This window comes from Alligator mississippiensis, chromosome 11 (assembly GCF_030867095.1).
Source record: "Alligator mississippiensis isolate rAllMis1 chromosome 11, rAllMis1, whole genome shotgun sequence".
In the NCBI taxonomy this organism is placed as follows: domain Eukaryota; kingdom Metazoa; phylum Chordata; order Crocodylia; family Alligatoridae; genus Alligator; species Alligator mississippiensis.
In genome coordinates, this window is record NC_081834.1 from 61038648 (window position 1) to 61046811 (window position 8164).

An 8164-nucleotide genomic window follows, 5' to 3' on the forward strand; every position below is an offset into this window, starting at 1 on the left:
GGACCAGAACACACTGTCATGCTTGGCCCTGTTGTGCCCCCCGTCCTACACCAGGCAAGAACAGCCCCTCACCCAGCTCTCATCCAGCCCCGAGAAGCAGCAGTTCTTGTGTTCTTGTGGAGGAGGCGTCCGAGGAGGAGCAGACATTAGGTTTGGATACTTTTTAATTAGGAAAACTGCAATCAAGCCTGCACAGCTGCGTCACCGCAGGAACTGAGAAGGTGCCAGGCCAGAACAGAGCATGGGACAAGGGGGCGTTGAGGCGGCAGCCTGTACCCACCACAGAGCAGGCGCAGGCAGGCTCCTGGGGGCCAGGACTGGAGCACAGACCTGCAAGCAATGAGGGCCCATTCCAGGGGCATCGGGAACAGCTGCTGCTCCCTCTGTACCTGGAGGCTGCAGCCAAAGCCGTGGGGCAGACCAGCTCCTCGGTCTGTGGGCTGAGTGTGCGAGTCTGTCAGTCCAGTGGTGTGACCAGTGGGAGGCAAGTGCGAGCGAGCTCCAGGTGCAGGTTTAGAGGAGGCACCACAGTGGCAGCTCCTGGGGAGCCCACACTGCCACAGCAGCAGCCACGGCAAAAGGACACTGAGTGGTGGTGGCAGCAGGAGCAAGGGCCTTTGAATCACTAGAAAGGCAAGAAATGCACACACGTGCATGCATGCATGTGCTCTCTCACACACACATACACACACACACATGCAGACACTCTCTGGCATCTCTGCCCAAGGTAGAGAAGTTTCAGTTTTGCCTCAGTGACACTCCAATGCCGTGAGGGGTTTGGGGAAAGGTCAGGATGGGATGGCAGTCCCTCTACCCATTCCCTCTCTTCTCCTCTCCATCACTCACATTCATGCTTCCTCCTGGTGACCACATGCAGAACGATGATCCCAGGGACCAGGACTGCCAGCACCCGCAGCAGGACAAGCCCCTTGGTGCGGCAGTAGGACAGCGATGGGCACCTGGATAGCTCAATACACGTGTAGGAGTTAGGTCAGCTTGGAAACAAAAACCATGGAGGCAGCTGGAGCTCAGGCTCCAAAGCACTTGGCTCAGGCCAGGCCAGGGGTAGCATGGGGACTCCCAGGTGCTCAGTCATCAAATCCCTGCGTAAGCTGCTGCTGTGTTGGGGGTCTGTAGGGCACACCCAGTGCGCGTGCGGCTGACACGAGCAGCACTGAGGTCAGGACGGAGCACAGCACCCAGCACCCGCTAGGCAGCCGCAAGTGCAGGACGCGTGGGAACAGCAGGCTGGCAAGCAAAGAGTGTCCTTCTGCAGCCCAGCAATGTGGGCGCTCTGGGGGCTCCCTGCTAAGAGCAGCATTTCCACACTGTGTAATGGAAACAGTCCTGGCCTGACAGCCCGCGTGAGCCAGAAAGAGGCCCTGGCAGGCCTTCAGCATGACGACACTGGGCTGAAATCCCTACAGGTGCAGAGGGATGCCCACGGAGGTGGTGGAGGCGGTCAATGCTGGTCATGAGGAGGATGGAGAGAGAACTGGAGGGCAGCAAGCAGCAAGGGGGAGATTAAGATTATTTTGAAAAACAAATTAATTTTGTCACAATCTTTTCATGATTCATGTTTGCTTGCTTGCTTGAACCCTGGCTGCCTGGCACCTTGAATGGTGCATATCCTGGTGCAGGGCAGGACCACTCAGCTCGGCTGTGTCTGATGCAGCTCCCAAACTCAGACGCTCCAAACAAGCTAAGGGTGCAGCAGAGGATTGTAGCCAGGACAAGCAGGGTCTGTAATGCCTCCTGACAAGCGCCCTGCCAAACGCACCCCCGTGAGGCTTGTACAAAAAGGATGTGGCCAAGTTGGAGAGAGTAAATGGCTGTGGGACTGGGGGGCAGGATTTGTAAGGAGAGGCTAAGGGAACTGGGTGTATTGAGTTTGGAAAAGAGAAGACTGAGAAGGGATTTGATAGCAGCCTTTACCTACCTGGTACGGTTAAGGGCTTGCAGACCAAGCCCTACGAGAAGAGACTAGGGCACCTGGCTGGACCTTTTCAGCCTCCGCAAGAGAAGGTTGAGAGGAGACCTTGTGGCTGCCTATAAGTTCATCACGGGGGCACAGAAGGGAATTGGTGAGGCTTTACTCACCAAGGCGCCCCCGGGGGTTACAAGAAATAATGCCCACAAGCTAGCAGAGAGCAGATTTAGACTGGACATTAGGAAGAACTTCTTCACAGTTCGAGTGGCCAAGGTCTGGAACAGGCTCCCAAGGGAGGTGGTGCTCTCCCCTCCCCTGGGGGTCTTCAAGAGGAGGTTGGATAAGCATCTAGCTGGGGTCATCAAGACCCAGCACTCTTTCCTGCCTACGCAGGGGGTCGGACTCGATCATCTCTTGAGGTCCCTTCTGACCCTGACATCTATGAATCTCTACCTGCAGGGTGGTTTCAAAGAGCACAAAGCTGGACTGCTCTCAGTGGCCACAGATGAAAGAAGAAGGCACAAAAGGCTCAAAGTTGAGCAAGGGAGGGTTAAGTTGGATGTTAGTAAAACCTCCCTCCTTATGAGGGTGGTGAAGCACTGGAACTGGTTACTTAGAAGAAGCCTCTGAACATATGTTCACTGCCTTCTCATCTGCACCTTGGTTAAAGATTAACAAGACCACCCCAGGAGGGACTTGAACCCACAATCCCTGGCTTAGAAGGCCAGTGCCTTATCCATTGGGCCACTGGGGTTTCTTGGTGTCCTTTTTCCCCAAGGATGGGCTTCCCTGCCTGCGCCCATGTGTTCTCAAAACAACGGTGGACAATGAATGCTTTTCTTCTGGCACTGCAGAAGGACTGCCATTTACTGGGTGACACCACAGATCCTGCATCCAGCCTCCCGTGTCACACGGTGCTAGACAGCGGATGCTGAAAGGCAGAGCAAACCGGGTCAGACCAAGGTATTTTGCACAGTTCCTCTTCCACTTGCAGCCTCCATTGTTTAGGGTCTAGGACGCTGCGATTCAGAGGCTGTCTGCTCTAGAAGCAGCTCCTGGGTGGCACCATGCTGTGCTGGACGGCAACGCGCTTCTCTTCACCCCCAGAAGCCAGGTTCCTCTCCTGCTCGTTGGCCACCTGCTCCTGCTCGCCCACCTCTGCTGCTCACATGCCTCCCTCTCCTGCTCTCCTGCTCCTGCCACCGGGTGCCAAGCCGGCAGGTTGGCCAGCCACTCCTCCATGACGGTGCCCAGCTGCCCAGCAGGAGGGTGCTGTCCTACGCCTGGTGCTGGTGGAGACGGTGCATTCAGAGGGTCTGGTCATCGGGGCACCATTCCTCATGCTGCATCCCCGGTGGCAGCTGGTGCCTCTCCCCCACGCACAGCTGCTGGACCTGCAGAGCGAGGACACTGTGGACACTTGTACATGTGTCACTACGGCAGTGTTGTTCTTGCACCATGATGTAGTACTTCCTTCTGCAAGTGTTACATCATGGCGCAGTAACAGCCCATAGTATGCCGTTATGTGTGGCACACTGTTATTTTTAGCAGAGTGCTACACCAGGGGAGCACGTTGCTGTGGTGACATGCTGTTGGTTATGTGTAGACACCTGCAGACGCTACATCACTGTAGTGTGTTGCTACGGCAACCTAGCGTCACACGTAGACATGCCCTGTAACAGGGGACTGTAAGGGGTTGCAGTGGAAAGGACTGTGACGTGAAGGACAAGACGATTTGTGGGCAAAGGGGAAAGGGGCCAGAGGGAAGAGCTGCTTCCCGAGGGTCCTGGGCTGAGAAGGGTCAGGGCTTTCCTTGTGGGACTGCTCCAGGGAAAGGAGAGGCCAGGTTCAAAGCTTGGCCAGTTAGAGGAAGGGCATCCCTCATTGCCTGAGAAGGCAGGGAGGAGGAGAAGACAGAGCCTCTTTTTGAGAGACTGCAACCTCTCGGAGGTAAGGGGCACTAGACCCAGGGACTCTGCACCACCCAGCCTTAGATCGGGGTCGTGCGTGTATAGGTGCCCAGGGACCATGGGAAGTTAGCCAGGCAGCCCCTGTCATGGGTGGCCACTGCACAAGCCCTCCATCCCCACTCCCTCCACGGGGCAGGTGGCCCGCTTGGCTCTTGTTGCAGGCAGCCTGCCTTCCTGATCCCCTCCCCAGGCCAGGCCAGGGCTGGCCCTTGGTAGCACCTGCCAGGCTTGCCGTCGACCAACTCCTTCCCTTCTCCTCTGCACGCCAAGCACTTTGCTCCCATGGAGGCAGGCTCATGCCGCCCAGGGTCACAGGGACTAGGGCTCCCACTCATCTGGGACACCAAGGCGGTGATGCCCCTGTTCTCTCCCCGGTATGTCTCATCAGAAAGCTGGGATGGGGCATTACCCCCGCTGTGCCCCAAGCGTGCCCCTACTGAGACTTCCCAGGTCATGCCACATGGAGCTGTTTGAGCACACCGAGGGGTGCCCAACCCTTATGCCCTCCTGCAATGGTGCCCCGGGTGCACATGAGAACCTGTTGCAGGGCTCTGCACTTCAGTGGTGCCCCGGGCAATCCCACACTTCCCCGCCGTGTGTGTCGCTGCCTGGAGGGCTTCTTCTGCCTGTGATACGAGGCCCTGACCCCGCAGCGGAGGTGGAGATCACCGGTGCCATCAGTGAGTTTCTCTGCACGTGACAGCAGGGGACAGCGAGGCCAGGCAGGGAGAGAAGAAGAGGGGAGGGCGAGGAGAGGAGAGGAGAGGATGGGAAGGGGGCCTGTGTGGGGCCCCTAGAGCCAGGCCTGCAGCCAGGTGTGGGCCTGTGAGGTGGCATGGGCACTGGTGGCCACAGTGCCCCCCACCCCTCACAGCCATCCTCCACGCGATGGGCTTACCAGCTGGGCATGGCAGGTGGTCCTGGCAGGTGGCCTTGGCGCTTTGTGGCGGGGAGGCGGTCTGGCTGCTTGCGGGGTGCTGGGTGGCAGAGGCCCACCGCCTGCCACACGGCCACTGACCCCCTCCAGGAAGGAGCTGGAGCTGGAGCTGGCCGTGGGCGGTGTCCTCCCTGGCCTTTCCTCTGTGCTATGGCTGTGGGGAAGATATCAACCCGGGCATCAGCACTGGATGAGGAAGCCAGGGGCAGGGAGGACACGGGACACGGGTGCTGCCGGCCTGAGAGCTCTTGTCTTGGTCTTCTCTGCAGGTCTGGTCTGGTGCGGGGGCTTTGGCAGACCTCCAGTGCTTGAATAGATATGCTGCCCATGGCCTGGGTCCCTGCGAGTGAGGATGCTGGGTGGCTCCTGCATGCAGGGCATGGTGCTGCAAGCTATTCTGGACCATCTCTTGTGCTCAGTGACCATCATTCGCAGCAGCCATGCACCCTTCACTGCTCAGAGAAGAGCATTGGCCCACCTGCCCTGGCAGAACTGCCGCTGCACCTCGGCATTGCCCCAAATCACCAGAAGGTCTGTGGTCTCTTCTGCTGCCCAGTTGGGGCCAAGGACCGAGCGTCTCAGGGGCAGGGAAGCTGTCATGTCCACAGGGTCCCTCTGCCAGGGACTTCAGGCAGATGCCCCACGAGGTCCCCAGAGCAAGGCCAGGGGCTGGCTCCCGTGCTGGAGACAGAACGTACCCGCACCACAGGGGCACAATGCCCAGGGGCCAGGGAGCAAGCAGCAGAGCCTCCTTGCTCCAGCCGGGCCTGTGCAGCACTGCTGCTGCCCAGACAGGCCCACCAAGGAAACCCCCACGAGCTGGAGGCAGGCAGAAGCTGGCCCCAGGGAGCTACAGCCCGGCAGGGGAGGCAGAGAAGCCGTCCTTGCCCCCTATTTGGAGGGAGTCTCAGCCAGGGTGCTCTCGCGAGCATTAAATCTAGTACCTGCTGGTGACTGTACATGAGCCAGGAGGCTGCTCACACGTGCTGTGATTACAGCCAGCCGCCGCGTCTCATGTAGCAGTGTCCCCGTGCTTCAAAATGGTGGCAGGGGCACTACAACTAAAGCTTGTTTGACGTATTGAAGTGTGGGGATGCTGATATATGAGACACTCCAGGTGCTTGAATTTGGGTGGCTTTTGGATCCACTTTAATTAAAGCACCTTCCCCCGCACCCTAGAGCATGTGTAAAAACTCTCTGTATCTTCAGGTATTAGAAAAATGCACATTTCACTAATCAAACGTGCATTAGCCTAGTGCATGGTTTTACGGCCGTGCTTTAACGCACATCAGATGAATGTAATGCTCATTAAAGCATCTCATGTAGAAGTACCCAGAGGGTCCAAAGGAGTTGCCCAGGCACCAGCAAGACTCAGCCTCTCGTTCAGTTTCTCTCTCTCTCGGCCCATTTCTAGATGATTTTTCTCCTCGGTGGTTTCCTACCCATCCTTGATCTGTGACCCATTAAATGCATTTGGAAAGTCCAAATCAAAAACCCTATTTCAGAAAGGATGCCCCTGGAATCTGGATTGCGGCGCTCGGCGCGGCTCCTGGGATCTAGTTTCCTTTCACTTGGGCCTGGCCCAGACAACCAAAGAGGACCTTTAAAACACGAGATGGTCACTTGACAAGAAGAACAGCATTCAGAAACATGCATTTCCTATGACGAATAGGGGTTTACATTGCACAGGCCTGCAGTTGCACATAGAAACAGGGAAGAGATCTCATGTTTTCTGATTTTGCCCCACTCTAAACACTGCACGTATCCTGCAGGAAAACCCATTTCTTGTTCATTAGAGACAGGTTTAGATGCTGTAGCAAGAAGAGGGGTCTACCAAAGTCCCACGAAGTGGGAAGAAGGAGCCAGGAAGCTACATATTGACACCAGGACCAATCCTGCTCCAAAGGTAGGAAACTGGGGCTTTGCAGTGAGCTATGAAAAGGTAGACACTGCTGGGATTTGAACCCAGGCTCCCCTGTTTACGAGACAGGTGCTTTAACCAACTAAGCCACAGTGCCCATAGGATTAAGGGTTGCGCCCCCCTCCACATCTCACACCAGTGAAGAGCTGGCAGTTGCACACCCGCTCCCAGCAGGTCCCAGCCTTCTCCTTTGTATCAGCGGTTCCCTCCGCACAGACCGCTGCCCAAGATGCACGTTCCTGAATCCAATGTCCAAGGCCCGGGCAGAGTCCGCAGGAGTCCACGCGTGCTCCTGGTGTCATCCTCACGTCTGGTGCAAATGCCAGGGTGGCACTATTCAGTGACTTGATGAGAGACCAAGCGCTGGCTCCAACTTCACAGTAGCTCCAACTTCACAGGAGCGTGTCATCATCACAAAAGGCACCAGTAGCGTCCGCGCATGATTTGATAGTTTGATAAAATGATATGCCTGGTTCAGCAACAAAGGTTCAATCTGGTCATTGAGGCAGCTGCGTGGGTTAATCCTCACTCAAGCAAGCCACTGCAGGCAGCGTGGAGGCTGCAGGAGGCAGTGGCTGCAGCAAAGCAGAGCCCGGCTCCCCCAACAACTGCTGCCTACCTGCTGGGGGCTCGGCTGGGGGTGAAGCCAGCTCCCTGCTGCTGGGCGTATTCCCCGGGGGCAAGAGGGACCCACACCTCTCAGATCTGTGTGAAACGGGGGTGGGCGCACCGTGGACCTGGGGGTTGGGTTGTGCCCCTGGCTGCAGCTGCGCGGGCAGGGAGTGCATCGCCAGGGCAGCGTGGAGCACGTGATGGCAAGGAGCTTCCCCGTGCTTGTTGGCTGCAGAGGCCCCGGGAGAGGGCAGCAGGAAAGGAGCCTGAACCCGCAGCAGGCAGCTGGCAGCACCCCTGCCCCCTGAGGCCGCACATTGTTGCCCCGACCCCACGCACTGCTCGGCTGGGCAGCAGCCCCCGCCCCAGCCCTGCCCAGCTCCCTGCCTCCCTCCCCAGAGGGGCTTCAATCCCTGCCCCCAATTTACCTGCAGAGCTGCTCTCCACGCTGCCCGGGCCATGTGCATGTACATGCACCTAGTGCCCCTGCCTGACCGCCCTCCTCCTGGTCCCCCACCACAACCCTCTTGCGGGCCTGAAGTCTGTCAGCCTGCAGAGAGCTCTTTGCAAACATGCACGATCCATGGGTTTCTCCGTTAAAATGAGAAATCCGTGTTTTCCTCAGATACAGGGGGGAAAATCTGTGTTTTACTCCCTTTTCGGTGGGAAATGCAAAACCCCGATCCCGATACTCACCTGCTGGAGGCGCCCCAACTGCAAGCCTCTCCCCATGGGATGTGCTGCAGAGCTGCAGGACCGGGAGCAGGTGCTTCCTCAGCCTGGCTCCAGAAGCC

General features: G+C 57.7%; 2 non-coding genes across 2 annotated transcripts; both read right to left on the reverse strand.

The window, feature by feature from the left end:
- Nucleotides 1-2611: 2611 nt before the first annotated feature.
- On the reverse strand, nucleotides 2612-2684 carry TRNAR-UCU (transfer RNA arginine (anticodon UCU)). The gene has a single exon. It is a non-coding gene; the product is annotated as a tRNA-Arg (tRNA).
- A 4097-nt stretch (nucleotides 2685-6781) lies between these two features.
- Nucleotides 6782-6855, reverse strand: TRNAT-CGU (transfer RNA threonine (anticodon CGU)). Its single transcript has one exon. It is a non-coding gene; the product is annotated as a tRNA-Thr (tRNA).
- Nucleotides 6856-8164: the final 1309 nt, after the last annotated feature.